The 17,919-nt window shown below is 52.2% G+C and overlaps 1 long non-coding RNA gene across 1 annotated transcript; it reads right to left on the reverse strand.

Annotated features, from left to right (window-relative positions):
* Positions 1-3,832: 3,832 nt before the first annotated feature.
* Positions 3,833-15,050, reverse strand: LOC136328454 (uncharacterized). Its single transcript, XR_010730040.1, has 3 exons — positions 14,874-15,050; positions 5,889-5,982; positions 3,833-4,676 (listed from the first exon to the last, which is right to left on the reverse strand). It is a non-coding gene; the product is annotated as an uncharacterized lncRNA (long non-coding RNA).
* Positions 15,051-17,919: the final 2,869 nt, after the last annotated feature.

A 17,919-nucleotide genomic window follows, 5' to 3' on the forward strand; every position in this document is an offset into this window, starting at 1 on the left:
AATCGCATAGGCTCAGGGTGATTTCTGCCTTAGTGGTCCCCAAAGTAATCCTCCAATTTTCACTCGTCCCCAAGTGTAAAAAGGTCGAAAACCACTGTCCCAGAGCATGATCTCCTCCTGAGGGAGGCGGGAAGCATGAGAAGGGAAGTAGAAATCCACGGAGCTTCTCCTGGTGCCGCCCGGGCCTGGCACGCTGTCCACCCACCCACTTCCGGAGGCCCAGGCCAGTCACAAGGCCCCGCCCAGCATCGAGGGGGCGTGGGGAAGTCGCCACCACCGGAGAGGGTGGAACTGCAGGGTCTTAAGGCAGAGGATACAGGAAGGGGTGAGAAACCAGAAATGATCGTGCAGTCTACCACACCCTGTCATCTACGGCACCCCAAAATGCTTCTAAAAGTCATCCCCAAATTTGTTTGGGTAAGTAATTTTACCAAAAAAATGCTAGTTTATAGATGAGAAATTGAAGGCTCAGGGAAGGCATCAACTTACCCAGTGCCTGGTCGACAGGGCCACCTCTGACAGTGCCAGGGTTGGCCTGGGGGTGGGGCGGGGGCAGGGAGACAGTCGGACATTGTCGCATGAAGTCCCTGAGCCCACTTGTGTCAGGCGTTTGTGACCTAACCCACAGGACAGCTTTGCCACAGAAAATTATATATATATATAAAGATTTGAAATCTACTCAATGTTTTTTTATAAATGAGAAACTGTGTTCAAATTGTATTTGCTAGTTTGCATCACCTGGATTACAATCAGTGTATAAAAGAAGATATTTAGTCAACCCTTTAAAATGAGGTGAAAAGTGGGAAAAGGCCCAGCAGGGACTTGGTGGGGGGGTGGCGGTGACCAGAAGAGACGGAAGCTGCTCTCACTAGCAGACCACGTGCAAGCAAGCACTGATTGACATTTGGCTTAACTTCGCTGATTGCCCTTAGGATCCTCTCTCTCGGTGGGAGTAGGGGTGGGGTGAGATCCTGTCAGAGCCCCAATCTCCGTTAAAATAGTGAGAAGTCTGATGAGAAACAGGAACCGAGGGTCCTCACTCTAGAAAGGTGAGGGGTGGGGGAGGGGCGCGGCTGGGTCGCTCCCAGAAAAGACAGCCGCTGAGCAGCCTTCATTCCCTGTTAGACCCACAAAGAAACCGAGACCCTGAGAGTCTAAGTAACTCCAGTCCCCGTCACGGGACCCCAGTCCTTGTCTCTCTGTTGCACAAATATACACTGCCCACAAAAATTAGGGGAGATTTCAAAATGAATATGAATGTGCAGATACTCCAGTACTTTCAGCCTTTTGTACCCTGCATTTTCACCAATGAAATAAAAGTTGGTTTTGCATCTCATTTGCATAATCAAACAACTTTCTTTGACTTGTCATTTGCTTTTCTGATGTTCTTGTTTAATAAAAAAAAATAAAATGCTTTTTTTATCATTTCATATTCATTGTGAAATATCCCCTAATTTTTGTGAGTAGTGTATTCTATGGGGAATTTCTCTGTGCCAAGCAGTCCACTTGTCTCTCAGACAAAGAGGTAAATAACCCGGAAGTCACTGCCCACAAGAGCTGATGGTCTATAGCAGGGGTCGGGAACCTGTGGCTCACGAGCCAGATGTGGCTCTTTTGATGGCTGCATCTGGCTCACAGACAAATCTTTCATAAAAAAAAATAACATTAAAAATATAAAACATTCTCATGTATTACAAACCATTTGTTTCCTACTGATCATGTTCATGGTTGCAGGTGGCTGGAGCCAATCACAGCTGTGGTCCGGGACAACACCAAATTTTTATTGGATAATGCTTAACGTACACGGGTCATTGTAAGGTCGGGAAGTAACTTCCCTCCTTTTAATCAAGTAGTCAGCTAGCTAATTGCAGAAACCCTTTTGATGAAGAAGATGGCTAAAAGAAAAATGTTGAGGAGTATCATACTTTTCAGCAGGAATGGACAGAGGAATTCGCCTTTGTGCAGAGAGCAGGTTCTACAGTTTGTCTAATATGCAATGATAAAATGCATCAATGAAATGGCCAAATATAAAGCGGCACTTTGACACATGCCATACTACATTTGCATTGAAATATCCAGCGGGGGACAGCAGGAAGAAAGCATGTCAAGAGCTACTGTTCAGAGTGCAAGCTAGTAAGGAGCAACTTCGTGTTTGGACCCAACAAGGTGACAGGAATTCGGCTAGCTTTGTGGTGCTTTAGCAATTGTGAGAAACAGAAAGCCATTCACAGATGGGGAGTATGCCAAAACATTCATGCTTGATGTCACCAATGAACTTTTTGACAACTTTTTGGATAAAGACAAGATAATCAAACAAATAAAAGACATGCCTCTGTCAGCAAGAACTGTTCACGATCGTACCATCGTGATGGCAAATCAAATTGAGGCAACACAAGTGAAGGACATAAATGCAGCACCATTCTTTTCTCTCTCTTTGGATGAGTCAACAGACATAAGCCATTTATCCCAGTTTAGCATGATTGCAAGGTATGCTGTTGGTGACACACTATGTGAGGAAAGTCTTGCTGTTTTGCCTATGAAAGAAACAAGAGGGGAGGATTTATTCAAGTCTTTCACTGAGTTCACTAAAGAAAAAAAAAAATCTACCGATGGATAAACTTATTCCGGTGTGTACTGATGGTGCTCTGTGCATGGTGGGGAAAAACAGGATTCGTAGCACTTCGTTGTGAACATGAAAAGAGACCCATCCTAAGTTTTCACTGCATCCTACATCAGGAGGCGCTTTGTGCTCATATGTGTGGCGAGCAGCTTGGTGAGGTGATGTTGCTGGTCATTAAGGTGGTCAACTTTATTGTTGTCCGAGCTTTAAATGATCGCCAGTTTAAAACACTGCTGGATGAAGTTGGGAATAATTATTCTGGTCTGCTTCTGCACAGCAATGTGCGTTGGTTGTCAAGAGGGAAAGTACTCAGCCTTTCTCGGCTTGTCTGAGCAAAATCCGGACTTTTCTTGGAATGAAAAACATCTAGCATCCTGAGTTAGCTAACACTGAGTGGCTCCTGAAGTTCTACTATCTCATGGGCATAACTAAATATCTGAACCAGCTCAATGTGAAAATGCAAGGCATTGGAAATACAGTCTTATCCCTTCAACAAGAAGTGATTGGATTTGCCAACATTGAAACAGGTCGTTTACTACACTTTGAAAAACTGGGAGAGTTTAAAGATGCATGCACAGCAAGTGACCCTGCTCAACATCTTGATCTCCAGCAGCTAGTGGGCTTCACATCTAATCTCCTACAGTCATTCAAAGGGCCCTTTGGAGAATTTCGTGAGCACACTCATCTTTTTAAGTTCATCACCCATCCACACGAGTGTGCGGTGGACAGCGCTGACCTGAGTTACATCCCCGGTGTCTCCGTCAGAGATTTTAAGCTACAAGCTGCTGACCTGAAGGCCTCAGACATGTGTGTGAAAATTTCAAGTCACTGAATGAAGATTTGGAAAGACTAGCCTGACAGCAAGCAGAGTTGGCAAGCAAATACAAGTGGGGAGAAATGAAAAAACTTCAACCCACGGCCTAGCTGATTGTCAAAACTTGGAACGCGCTTCCCGTCAGGAATCACACACTGCAGCGTGTGAGTATTGCTGTACTGACAATGTTTGGCTCTACGTATGCATGTGAGCAGTCTTTCTCACATTTAAAGAATGTTAAGACCAACCTACGATCACGTTTAATGAATGGAAGTCTCAACGCCTGCATGAAGCTTAACCTCACCATGTATCAACCAGACTACAAAGCCATCAGCAAAACCATGCAGCACCAGAAGTTGCATTAATGGTATGAAGTACTTTATTAATCATTGGTTAGAAACAGCATAACAATGTTATTAAAAGAATTCAGAGACTTATTGTACTTTAAAAGTGTTGGTCTTACATAAAATGCACGCATTTATTTGTATTTAGTGTTAAACATATTGTATGGCTCTCACGGAATTACATTTTAAAATATGTGGCATTCATGGCTCTCTCAGCCAAAAAGGTTCCCGACCCCTGACCTATAGGAACAGACAGAGAGGTTTTTGTGTGTATATATAAGTACTGCACATCTATATAGTATATTATGTAAAATACATGCTATTAATATATAGTGATGCTCTTTCTTCATATATATATTTATATATATATACATACATATGCGTGGTGACACAAAAGTAGGTTTACAGTTGTGAGTACACAGAACACAGTTTATTCCTCTATTGTTATTTATTAATTATGGTATTACTCTCTGTACTGACAACTGGAAAGGAGGTCTTGTACACTCTGGCTACATCATGCACACGTACGCTAGGCCCAGGAGTCTCTTGCTTAGATAGACCCACGTATGCCAACATTTCCTCAACAAAAGGCAGGTTCCTGGCAGCTTCGTTAATAGTAGCTCTAAGTAAAAATCTGCCCAGACATTCGTGAGTCAAAATATCACCTAAATGAATTAAACTGTAATGTATTCATCAAGCAGAATGCCACATAACGGTAAGAGTGAAGCGATTACAGTGCACGCAACCACGCGGACGAATCTCGTGAAAACGGTTGCGCAAAAGTGGCCAGGCGTAAGGAGAGTGCTTGCTGCATGTGGCCATCCCTTGAAGTAGGGGCGGGGACACTGGTGTCCGCAGTGAGGAGTCAGGGCAGCAGCCGCCCAGGGCGCAGAGGCAGCTGGGAAAGACGGAGAGGATGCCTTAGGCGGCTGCGTCCTTGATTATGTGGCGCTAACCGGTGACTGCAGCTGGACGTGGACTAAGCAGCCCCCTTGTGAGAGGCACGCTCATCTCCATCTCTGTGCACAGTGTGTGCACAGTGTTACTGAAAAGTTGTTTTTAAAATACGGTAAAGTAAGCGATGGCTCTGAGCGTCCACTCCGTCCCTCCACTACTTTCTGGTCAGCTTTCACTATCAGAGCACAGCTAGAGCGCAGGTCACTATAAGATACCACGGTGTCCTGGATTAATAGCGCAAGCAGACATTTTTATCCCAGTAGCAAATCATCAGGCCGATAAGCACGTGTATAATGGAATCTGTGTGTGTGTCTGTTTTTCTGGCTCTCTTATTTTCCACCCGTTTTGTAGAAAGACCCACACACCCTGGGTCTTAAGGGTCTGCCACGGAGGAAGCCCCCCCCCCCCCGTTCTGATCAGCGGCGACCCAGAATGAGTCTTTTCCATGAATGAGAATGAGGCGAGCTTTGATGGGCCTCTTACCCGGGGGTATCCAGCAGTATTTTTATTCTCCCTATTTGACCTTAAAATTATATTTTGTCATTTTTCAAGGGTATAATTTTCACCCAGTCAGGCTGCAGGGGCAGCTAATTACATGGTGTTTAATGACATTTGTTCCTTAAAGGAAGCCTGATTAAATGGACTGTGCAATTTTTTTTTTTTTTTAACCAAATCAAGCAATTCACCCAATTTTCAAATGTGCTTAATAAGCCAGGCCCGAGTCATTACAGCCTGCCAGCAGTGTGACTGATGTGGCCCGGGCCAGAAGGGCTTTCAGACTGGCCCTGACATTTTGTGTCCACAGCTCCACCCACCAGTTCCCATCACCTAGAACAACCAGCCCTCTCCCCACCCCCTCACCTCCTCTGGTCTGACTCTTCCTGGACCATCTGCAATTCTCCTCTCTTCCTAGACTTTCTCCACGGTGGCGGATCCGCCCTCCTTTCTCCAGACCCCTGTGAGCCTACTAGCCCCGTCTTTGTGTGCCACAGCCCAAGGCATTTGCTCCCCTCTCAGCCCCCGCGCCTCTCATGTTCCCCATTAAATTATAACCAACGCGGGTTCAGAAGTCGATTCGCTGAGACTCAGAGCTTGCGCAGTCCTGAGCGCACGGAACAGCTCACGTTTGTGAAGGGTGGAGCAACTAATTCACCCGGATTCACAGACATCCGAATCCTGCCACTTAGTGTCTGCGTGACCTTGGGCAGTTAATTATTCACTTCATCCCTAAGCTTGAGGTTCTTCGCCTGTAAAAGAAGAAAGTATATATAAATATATATTTAATTTTTGTTTGCTGAGCAAAAGATGAGGAAACCGTCCCCACCCAAGACTGGGAAAACAGAACCATCGTGGCCAGAAGACCTGCGGCTTCTCCAGTAAAGTCCAGGCCGGTCTGCAGGGACCTCCCCACCCCGCCCACCTGTCAGAGTTGAGGGATATCCAAAGGTGCCCTCAGAGAGGTGAGGGGCCCATGCCACTGTTAGGCCCCTCCTTACAGGTGGGGAGAAAAGCCGTTTTCCCCGTAGCCCCTCCCCCACACTCCCACACTCCGTGACTGCACAGCCGCATTCTGCAGGGGGAGGTGGGTTGGAAATGCATCTGGGGGGGGGGGGCGCTGGCACAAAAGGAAATCAGGGCTTTTGAAAGAAAACACAGGGAACGGTAACATCTAACATAAATATCTTTCCTCCTGGTTCTTTTCCAAGTGCCCAGAAACAGACAAATTTACTTCTAAGTCGCCCCACTGAGCCAGCCGGCATTAGAGCCTCAGGTAGGCGGTGCCCAGGCCCTCCGCTGCACGGCCGCCTCTGTAATGCTCCCGCGTCCCAGCTCCCACTGCGCTCCAGGCTGGCCCAAGCTTGATTTCCCTGCAGAGCTCAGCGGCAGCCCCATCGCCTTGATTGCTTCTGATCAAGGCGGACTGAAAAAACGCGAAGCAGAGACATCTGTTCTCTTCCTGTCACTCGATGCTGGCAGAGAAGCTGGAGTCGATGTGGTCACTCAAAACCGAAGCAGCATCCGCGGCTGCCAGTTCCGAGTTAACACGCTGTTCCCTCCTCTGTTCCCGAGAGAAGCCGTGGGCGGGCCGCAGTCAGAGCGGAGGCTTGTGTGAGTCACAAAGCTCCGTCCAGACAAGTGTCGCCTGGCCCTGCACCCCTGACCACGTGGTGTGGAGGGGTGTGGTCATGAGAGGCCTGGGTTCAGCAGCTGCCTTTGCCACTTGTCATCTGTTAACACCTGTGACGAGCACAGATCAACCCCATCTGACTTAGCGCTCTGCAGTGTCCCCTCCCGCTCCCCACTGTGCTGCTGTGAGTCTCCTGAGGGGCTCCCTGGTGCCTTCTGACCCCCGCTGGCCACCCGTTCTCTCTGCTGCTGTCAGAGCCGTGTGCAGACTCCACTTCACACAGCACGTCAGGCCTTGGGGGCCACATTCATTTTTTTTAAGCAAGTCATGCTTTCTGTCACCTTTGCATCCTCGCACAGGTGTTCTTGCCACCTGCAACATTCCCACCCCTCCACCCCCACCCGGAGTCCTCCAGTGACCTAGCTGCTCTCCCTCCATTGGTTCTCAGCTGGGAGGGCCAATCAGAGGACAGGAGCAGAGCACAGGGGAGGGCACTGACCCGGAAGGAAGAAGTGGGTGTGGTCAGCCATGTCACCTGAGCAGAGAGGCAGTGACCTGGGTGCCTTGTGAATTGCAGAGGTGGGCAGGCCAGGCTCAGCCTCTCAGCCCTCCCTAAACGAGGAGGTGGAGGAGAGGGGAGACTATGGTGAGCACCTGCAGAGTGGGTGGGGTCACGCCCGTGGGCCAGGGGCCGGCTTTGTGCAGGAGGGAAAGGACGCATGCTCAGAGGTGGAGAGCGTGTGGGGGCGGGTGTAGGTCATCTGGTAGGGAGGGACTGAGGGCATTCCCACCCAGCCCTGGACTGACCTCCCTAAACTACCATGTTCTTGTGTGCCAGCTGTGTGTGTGGGGGGGGGGTCTCGACCCTCAGCAGCCCTGCTTGGCTGTGACCATGGGAAAATGCAAGTTTGCGAAGCTCACTCAGGCCTGCAGAAAGTCTTACGTTTCAAAGGAATTCAAGGAAATGGAGGATATTTCACAAAGACCGACCACCCTAATTTTTCTTATGTAAAAAGAAAACAAACAAAAATAAAACACATTGCACAAGTCAAAGTGAGTTCATAGGACCTCCTTCCTGTCAAAATTGGAGCTCTGGCCTCACTGGGATGCTTAAAATAGGTCAGACCTAATGGACTTGGCATTTCTGTGAATCTAAACCTGTTGAATAGAAACAATTTCACATGGTTCTGCCTAATAGGCCCCCTTAGGACCCAGGCCTTCTTGTCCCAAACCTTCACCCCTGCTGTGAATGTCCTCCATCCAGCTTTAACTGTCCCTGTCCCCTGAGCACCCACACTCCACCGGGGCTCCCAGGCCAAGCCCTGCTCACTCTTCAGGGCACAGTCCGGGCCTCGCTTCCCGCAGGAAGGATTCCTGGAGCACCACATTAGCAATGCATGGCTACACAGCGGTGTGACCACGGCTCAGCGCTCACTTCTAGCCTCCACAGGGCCGGAACCTCGGGCAGTTACGTTTCTACAGAGCCGCCACTGACGTTCCGGCCAGAGCTGCGTTCTCCTCCCAGCCCTTCACCGCCCGTGTGGCTGCCGGCGAGACCCGGTCCCTGGCAGGCCGCCGAGCCGAAGGCCTCAGTCTCTCGCTGGCTGTTGGCCTGAACCTGCCTGTAATCCCTTACCACATGGGTCTCTCCGCAGGGCAGTTCCCGTGCCCACGGGCTTCATCAAAGTCAGCAGGAGAAAGGCGAGGGGCAAGACGGACGTTATACCTCCACAATGTACTCAAGTGACACCGGTCATCTCTGCTGTTTTGCATTGCATAGAGGAAGTGACAGGCCCTCTGGGGGCAGGTGATCGCACAGAGACAAGGGTGCCAGAAGGGGAGGGTAATTGGGAGCCATCTCAGAGTTTATCTACCACTGCCAGCAAGAATAAACGATCCTCTGGTCGGATGCCCTCCTCCCTCAATAATTTGTGAGCCTGTTGCTGGAAGGCCACGTGTCCCTGTCCTCCTTGCTACCTCATCAGAACCAGCGCACTGCCTGGCACAGAGCACACTCTCGGTACACACTTGACGACTCACCAATTGATAGCATGAAGTCACCAGACAGCCCAGACCAAAGGGACATGAGAGGCTGCATCCATTTTCTATAAGGCTCGGATATACTGAACCCAATTATTACATTCCACGGTTAAATTGCAAAATTAAGCTTGGGTGACTAAAATAATTACAGGGAATCTCAGCGCCCTAATGAGCGGAGACCCTAAACGGGGACGGCAGGATGCCACATCACAGGCTGCGTTCTGGGGCGTGCACACGAGGTGTGCATCCTCGACTCGGAAGGTGACCGCCCAGCAAGGAGCCACTCACCCAGTGTGAGTTTCGGACTCGGTACATCCGTGCCTGTATCACTAAAACAGAGAAAGAACAAACAGCAGAATGAGAGGGAAATAGGAAGGGAGGGACAGCAAGAGAGGACAAGAGTAAAGGCAGGAACGAGAAAGAGAGGGACAAACATAGTACAATTCAGATATTCTGTGTGCAGAAGCTGAAGACACTCCAGAGAAATGAATGAGGCTTTGGCAGGGAAGGGCATGGCAGGGGGTTAACGCAGATTCCAAAGCACGGGGCGACACCGGGCAGAAGGCTGCACTCCCAGTCTGCCGGGGACCCTGGCAGCACAGTTCTGTAATAATGGAAACTCCCTGTTCGTGGAATAGCTATGCTACGGCAGACCCAGTGCTAGGAGCGATGGCTATGGGGCTGACAAAACAGCCCTGATCACTGCCCTCACAGGTGTGTAAGCCACCACTGGGGGACACTATTCAAAAGTAATAAATAAATGACCACAATAACTCAATATGGGATTTTCTACCCAATCAATGGAGATGGTGGTCAAGACAAAGGTATTCTCTCTAACCAGCAAGTTATTGAATCTTTGTGACCATCAATATTTTCAACTATAAATGGTGGCTACCAATTTCCGCCAGCCAAGTTAGCGTGAGACTCACACAGGTCAGGCCATGAAAATATGATAAGTAGCCCAGCACAGGGCATTGAGGAGACTCTCGCTGCTGTGGCTGCTGTCCGATGTAATCGCCCCGCCGCGTTTTCCGTTCACGGGCCCGGCGGCACGAGGGACCCTGAGCGCATGCTCAGTAACCTGGGTCTCCCCTGAGGCGGGGCGTCTCCACAGGAGACACAGGCAGCGGCTGCTGTCCGATGTAATGTCTGGCGGCATTTTCAGTTCACGTGCCCGGCGGCACGCGGGACCGTGAGCGCATGCTCAGTAACCTGGGTCTCCCCGGAAGCTGCGCGTCTCCACAGGAGACACAGGCAGCGTTGCTGTTTAGATGTACGTTCCCAAGGAGACAACCTTCCCCGTGCTCCACCTTGCAAGCCCGGGGGTTATTAAATTAAAATAGTTCCTTCCATCACCATTTATCCTCCCTTTACAATATACAGATAATGTATTATGAAATTGTATCCCTGAAACCTATATAATTTTATTAACCAATGTCACCCCAATAAATCCAATAAAAAAGAATAGGTTCTCTTTTATGGGTTGCTGTATATAGGTTGCTGTCCATCAGTCAAAGAGGTTAGAGCAATGCCTGTCTTAATAAAGAATAACTCTTAAAACAATTAATTAATTAGCTCCTTCACTGATTGTCAACCTAGTATCCCTGCCCTCCAGCCATTCACGCTAAAATTAGTAACAACCGTACTGATTCAGAAAACCACATAGACGTGGATGAATCCACGAAACAACAGGTCCACATGACCTGTGGTTCCAAAAGGGAAAAAACAAAGATGCCAACAGACCTGGTTTCTAGCACTAATTAATGTGCCATCAGCTCTCTGTGATTTTAGGACAATCACACTCTCCAATTGGCTGAAGTTCACAGACAGAGAGAGGGACAGATAGGGACAGACAGGAAGGAAGAGAGATGAGAAGCATCAATTCATCATTGCGGCACCTTCGTTGTTGATTGACAGACAGAGGGACAGATAGGGACAGAGACAGAGAGAGGGACAGATAGGGAGACAGAGAGAGGGACAGATAGGGACAGAGACACAGAGAGGGACAGATAGGGAGACAGAGAGAGGGACAGACAGGGACAGACAGGAAGGAAGAGAGATGAGAAGCATCAATCATCAGTTTTTCGTTGCGGCACCTTAGTTGTTCATTGACTGCTTTCTCATATGTGCCTTGACCAGGGGGCTACAGCAGAGCGAGTGACCCCTTGCTCAAGCCAGTGACCTTGGGCTCAAGCCAGTGACCTTAGGCTCAAGCCAGCAACCATTGGGTCATGTATATGACCTCATGCTCAAGCCAGTGACCCTGCACTCAAGCTGGATGAGCCTGCGCTCAAGCTGGCGACCTCGGGGTTTTGAACCTGGGTCCTCTGTGTCCCAGTTTGACGTTCTATCCACTGTGCCACCACCTGGTCATTCCCTTTAAACTCAACAAATTAGGCCATGGCTGGATAGCTAGGTTGGTTAGAGCGTCATCCCGATAACACAGAGGTTGCCGGTTAGATCCCCGGTCAGGACAGATCCATGTTTCTGTCTCTCTCTCTCTCATTTCCTCTCTCTCTAAAAAGGTCAGTAAATAAGTTTAAAATAAATACACTAAAAACTAAAGAAATAAACTAAATAAATTAGAATACATGCTTGGATAGTTTCTCCGTTTTAATTGACGTTTTACAGAATTTTTCCCCCTCTGGAAAGAGAAAAGGAGCTGGCAAGATGTAAAAATCACCGGTGCTGTCTGCCAAGTATTTCTGGCTCTCTGCTGGCAGATGCGTGGTGTGACTGCTGTCCCCGCCCCAGTGAAGTTCAATACGCCCACGTTCCTTGCTTTGGCCCCGTGATGTGCGAACAGAGTGACACAGGTCACTTCTCGTGGGACTGTTCAAGGACTCATGCACAATTCATCCCAATTCCCTTTCCCTTCTGACATAGAAACTGGCAATATTTAGGATGGTGTCTGTTCCCTCGGCCTGATCTCCACCGTGGGCAGAGCCCTCCCTGCTGACCAACACATTAAGACCCTGTAACTGCGGAGTTGTTGTTACTGCAGCACAACCCAGCCTATCCTGACTGACCCAGAGAGCTATGGTGAGGAGGACAGATCACTGAATTCCAGAGCACAGGGTTCCGGTCAGGGGAGGGACTCATGGAACCAAGCGCTAATGCTGTCCTTGCCCCGAATTCAGGGCCCAGCTCTCAGACAAGTCACCAGATTATTACCAAGGGTCCGTGGACCATCTCAGAAACATACAAAGGCCCCCGTTCCCCAGGAACTCCCGACCTGGACTATCCTGTGATGTGGTTGGTGGGGTGGTCAGAGCTGGGAAGCTCAGTTAGTCACCGGGGAGAGGGCAGTGGGGGGTCTGAGCCAGGCACGTCTCTCGTCAGTTGGGCAGCGTGGGCAGAGGGGCAGACAGAGCTGACCTCCAGCACCTTTGAACGCCTAGTGCCCCTGGGGGAGGGTCCTGCCCACTTTGCTACTTCTGGCAGTCTATGAGCCCGAGATTCAGCTGTGCTTGGGAAAGGCAACCCAACAAAAGCCACGTTGTTGGAGACCTCTCTACATAACAAACAGCGCCAGGCAGAGGGGGTGACTTTGTGAGAAAGGAGAGGTGATCGCGAGCAAGGTATCCATCTTCTCCTGAATGAGGCCAGGTGCCCTGCGCCCGGAGGGGAGGGTCTGATAAACGGCGTGTGGAATGTGGGCTCGGCCGGAAGGGGAGCGTGTCCGGGCGAGCTGTGAGAGAACGGGGGCAAGAGACGGATGAGGCTGTCAGCTGCCCCCTTAAAGATCCCAGCAAGGTGATGCAGTCTTTCTCAAAGTCAGGTGCTGGGTGCTGAGGGAAAAGCCCAGGCGTAGTCAAGTGGGAGTTGAGGGGAGGGGTCGCATGGCGTGGGGGTGGGCTGCACATTATTAGTATATATTCCTACCCAGGTTCTCAACACACTGAGCCACTGCATGATCGGAAAGGCGGGTCAAGGTCAGAGTGTCACCTGAGAGTAAGAGCCAAGTGGCCTGTTAAGTGAACTGTGGAAGGAAACCACTTTCTCCTAGCCCCCGTCTGTGGTGGCCTGGACACCCTTCCCGCCAGCCACACACAGGGCAGACACCACAGGAGCCCCGTCTGCATGCACACCGCTTCCCGAAGAGAGGGCACGGTCTGGGCTGAGCTGACCACGTCCACTGTAACCTTGTCAGTCCTCCAGCCACGGAGGTCGCGGCTGTGCCTGGGCAGAGCAGGACCCCTAAGCAAAGGGGTCACATCCAGCAGCCCCCACCAGGGCAGGGACACCAAGTTCAGGGGAGCAGGGAGACCCTCCCTGGCACCAGGTGCTCCCTGCCCACTCTGCACTTGGGGATGCCAGCATCTTGTGTGCAAACCCCCCCTCCCGTTTATCATCGCGTCTTGTGTGCAAACCCCCCCTCCCGTTTATCATGGAAGAAGGTAGCAACACCACACACGACTCGCAGAGGAGCAAGCTGGCGCCCTGACGGGTCCTCATTCCAGTTTCTGTGTTCATGGTCACTTCTTCTTCCACCATCGTATGTCCCAGTGAAGGGTAGTTCTTCACCCAGGGAAAATCTGACCAGCAACTAGTCAGAATGGAGGCATCCATGTTTACATTAAAATCCTCTAACCTTCTAATAGCAACACTACCCTGGAGACCCCCACCATGGTTTTATGTTTTGGGGGGAACGGTAGCCAGTGTGTCAGAGACACAGAGGAGCGGGAGGAGAGGGTCTCGGAGGCCCCCAGCTGAGGCCTGAGCAGTTCACAGACCGAGGATCTGCCCAGGAGAGAGAGAGGGGAAGGGGTTTGCTCAGGACAGTCTAGCGGGTGAATCTCCACACTGCGCGTTGACCCGAGCAGCTGTGGGTCCCGGTCTCTGTAGCCCCTGCCCTTCCTTTGCCAGAACGCAGGCCCCGTGGGCCCACCCTGCACGCGGATGCACACGGCTGGGGGGCGGAGCCGCAGCCTCCGGCCTGTCCCCTGTGGGGCCCCAGGCAGCCCCCTGCACACTCTGACTCTGTCCCTGTGCGCTCCTCGCACTAAAGCAGGACGCAGGACGCCGTCATCATGTCAGACCTACCCCGCTCACAATCGTCTGAGCCATGGGAGAGCACGGGCGTGCAAGGGAGCTGTGCAAGCAGCCAGAAGATGAAAAAGGAGCTTCCGCCACATGGCGAGTGCCCCAGGGAGGGGATGCCACTGACCCTGCATGTCCTTCGACCTCGTGGCTCTGTGGCCCAGGGCCCGGCTGCCTCGGCCTTGGTTCCTGGCGGCCCTGTCCGGTTTAGGGTTGAAATCTTCTTTTCAGCCCCTTTTACTTTTTTTCCCCCTTTATGTTTTTGCGACCAAGATGGCTGAAGCTTTGAACTTAGGCTCGGGGCCCTGGGGGGCCCCTCCTGCGTGTACCCTGTGGGAAAAGCCCCGGGCTACAGGGCTGGAGCCGGGGACGGGGCCCAGTGAGGACCCACCTGCACCTTGCAGTCCAGCGTGTTCGGAAAACTATCAGCCCACTTCCCACAAGGGAGAGTTTCCGTTTTAAGTTAATAAACCCCCTCGAGAAAGGGAATGCAGCAGAGTGTACAGGCAGCTCTCAAACGAAACATTCTGTTCCGGAAAAGTGTTCTCCAAACCAGGGCATAATGGAGCAGGAAGAAAACAGAATGGTTTTCCAAGGGATACCTTGCTTCTGCGGATGGAAGGCTCTCTGTACTTAACACTTTCCGGGGCCGTCCCCGGGGCTTGAAGGCTTTGTAGATCCCTCCCACCAGGATGGTGAACGTCCACTCCTGAGGGTGGAGGACCGGGGGGAGGGGACCGCAGGAAACAGAACCGGCTAAGAACCGAGAGCTAGGTCCCCGGTAAACAAAGGTGAGGTTAACAACCTGGGTATCGGGCAGGAAACACCAACCAGCCGTAAATACTCAGGAAGACGCCTGAGCCCTGAGCGGCAAGGCCCCCACCTGGGAGTTAACCCCTGCCCCGAGCACGGGCCTGCTGCACTCACCAGCTGTACGTCCTGTGCAACCAGAGGGGTCGTCACAAGTAGGAGGAAGATTCCAGCCACTCATCCATCAGAGCCACGGGGAGAACAGATCCCCACTTGACCCTGACTGAGCGTACCTGGGTGGGGGGGAGGGTCAGGAGGGGAGTTTTGAGCGGAGCTCTGATTGGCTGGAAAACAACCCCCACACAGCTGTTCGAAAGGAAGAAACTTCCAACCAAGGGAGGGAGCAGCTGCCAGGATCCCGCGGCCAAGCCGGCCTGGCCTGCGAGCGGGGTGACCCGGAAGGAGGCCGGTTGGACTGACCGAGGCACAGGGAGCGGGGAGACAGGCAGCGGAGATGGAGTCAAGGAGGGGGCTGGGTGGCCCGGCGGCCGTGTGAGAGCCAGGAGACCCAGTCTGGACCCCCCTCCCTGGGCGAGCCTGCCTCCACCACCCTGACTCAGGAATTAGGCAGGGTGAGTCTTCGGGACAGAGATGGGGTGCCTATAGCTGAGCAACCCGGGGAGCCAGCACCTAGGAGGAGTCTCAGGCCAGGGGTTCTCCACCCGCCCCGCGTTGGACTCCCCTGGGGCACAGTAAGAACCCCGGTATATCCTGGTCCCACCCTCAAAGGTCCCGTCTCCGCGGGCCGAGGGTGCAGTCTGCAGGCTCTCCCGCGATTCTGGGGGCGGTCGGGACTGGGAACTCTCTGCGTCAGATGGCACAGAGGAGGGAAGAGGGTGGGAGAAGACAGATTCATAACAATGAAGAAGCTCTCATCCTCGGGGCTGCTACTTCCAGCAGTGGATGAGCGGCCCCCCAAGAGCCCCTCTGCCTGACTCTGACGCTGATGAGACACTTAACCCGGCCTCACACCTGGAGGACAGCCGGGCTGGCGACTAGGATTCCACTGCCCGAACGGGGACAGGAGGCCCACCTCCTCCCTCCCTGCCGTATAACTCACCTCTTACAAAGCCACCGAGAAGGAATTTAAGAACCGGACCTCCAGGCCACCCTGTGGGCCAGTCTGAGATGTCAGGGTCGAAAGCTTTAGAACCGATGCCAACGTGGAGCCTTCAGACGGGAGGGGGGTGCATTCAGTCCATCCTCTTCTTCCTCCTGAACTTGCAACTCCCACCCCCTCCCTCGGCCTTCCCTGCCTGCTGGGGTTGGTTTATTCACATGTCCATCTTCCCTGGGAGGGCACTGTCTTCTTCGTCTTGGTTCTTTGCTGGTCTCAATCAATGCGTTGCAAGGTAGGGGGTCATGACCTGCTCACCGTGAAAGAAGCCGGCTGTGTGTGCCCTCTGTGAGCTGGCTGTCTCGGAACTGGAAGCCGCTCAGAGACTGGTCCAGTCTGTCACTTAACGAGTGAGGAGACAGGCCCAGAGCCACTGATACTGAGCCACCTCTCTCCAGGGCTCCGCCGGTCCCTGTCCTCACACACCGTCTGATGTCGTATTGTTTACCCGGCGCCCTCCCCACGGGACAGGGCTCTCCTCATTGTCCTCGTGGAAGAAAGAAACTGAGAATCAAAGTCAGTCAACTGGTTTAACAGATTATACGAAAGGGAGCCAGGGCCCACCCAGACGGTTTAACAAAAATGCCACCCTTCCCACCACCCGGGGTCCCCTGTACTACACCCGTCACCCCAACGTGAAGCTCATTATTCCCGTAGGTTGTTTTTTAGTCTTTGGGCCGAACGACCTCCTTTAACAGGATTCTCTGGTCTCTAGAAATCTGGTTAATCTCTCATGGTACAACATGGCCTTAGGAGATTTCAAGGAAAGACTTGGAATTAAAAATGAACAAGCAAAAAAAAAAAAAAAATCAAAGTCTTAGAGAGAGACAGTAGAAAGCTGGTTGCCCGGGCCTGAGAGGTGGAGAACACAGGGAGAGGTTGGTAAAAGGGTACAAAGTGTCAGCTGCAAGATGAAGTAGGCCTGCGGACCTAACGCCCGTCACGGGGCTGTAGGTGACACCCCCGTATAGCGAGAGAGAGAGAGAGAGAGAGAGAGAGAGAGAGAGAGAGAGAGGGAGAGAGAACTGCGGGAGCTGATGGAGGTGGGAATGAGCGTGAGGGGAATCCTTGCACCACGTGCACTTTAAAGAGCTCACAATCGCTGTGTCAGGTGAACAATAACGCTGGGGGGGCAGGGGTGGGGGGGGAGACCACGCAACCCCTGGAGGAGAGCATCAGACACAACAAGGACGCTAACTGTTTGCAACCCCCGTCTCCCCTTTGGGTGAGCAATCCACCGTCGCCCTGTCTGTCCGCCGGGCAGAGCGCAGGAACCGAGGCCGGAGATGGGCGTCCCTGGAAGGGGAGCACAGTGTAAATATTTCCCTTCGGTTTCGAGTCTCCTGCTGATCGTGGATCGAGGCTCTCTTTCCATGTTAGATTTTGCATTAAAACACACACACACACACACACGCAGACACACACACACACACACACACACACCGATGATATGTTTGGGAGATACTTTTTTCATCACCCTGCTGACTCCTTGCCCCTCCCCTCCATGGCTGTGAAACCACAAATCAGCCATAACAATAGCGTTCTCCTTAAGGACGCACCGGAGCGTTTCAGCCGGCCTGGTGTACCGATAATGAGATCTGCGTTGTGCTCACAGAGCCGCTGTTGATACAAATGGACTTCGACATGCAGAGGACCCCCGGAGGTTCCGCCGCGGGGTGCGGGCGGGGCCTCTTGTTCTGTTCTGGGCCCCCCCAGCCGTGGACCGTGAGTGCACGAGAGGTCTGAAGCCGCGGGGTGCGGGCGGGGCCTCTTGTTCTGTTCTGGGCCCCCCCAGCCGTGGACCCTGAGTGCACGAGAGGTCTGAAGCCGCGGACGTTGCTGCCCAGTCCCCTGAGAAAGCCCCCTGGCTCCTTGTCCTCCGTTCTGTCTGCCGGCCGGTCCTCACAGCCCATGTGCCTCAAGACTGAATCTCTCCCGCTCCCTACAGGGCTTCTCGGGGTGCCGGCGACAATCCCCGCTCCCACGTGGCCGGCCACGGGGATGGACGGGGATGCAGTGTGGTCGCAGCGCATGTGCTGAAGCCAC

This window comes from Saccopteryx bilineata, chromosome 3 (genome assembly GCF_036850765.1).
Source record: "Saccopteryx bilineata isolate mSacBil1 chromosome 3, mSacBil1_pri_phased_curated, whole genome shotgun sequence".
Classification (NCBI taxonomy): Eukaryota; Metazoa; Chordata; class Mammalia; order Chiroptera; family Emballonuridae; genus Saccopteryx; species Saccopteryx bilineata.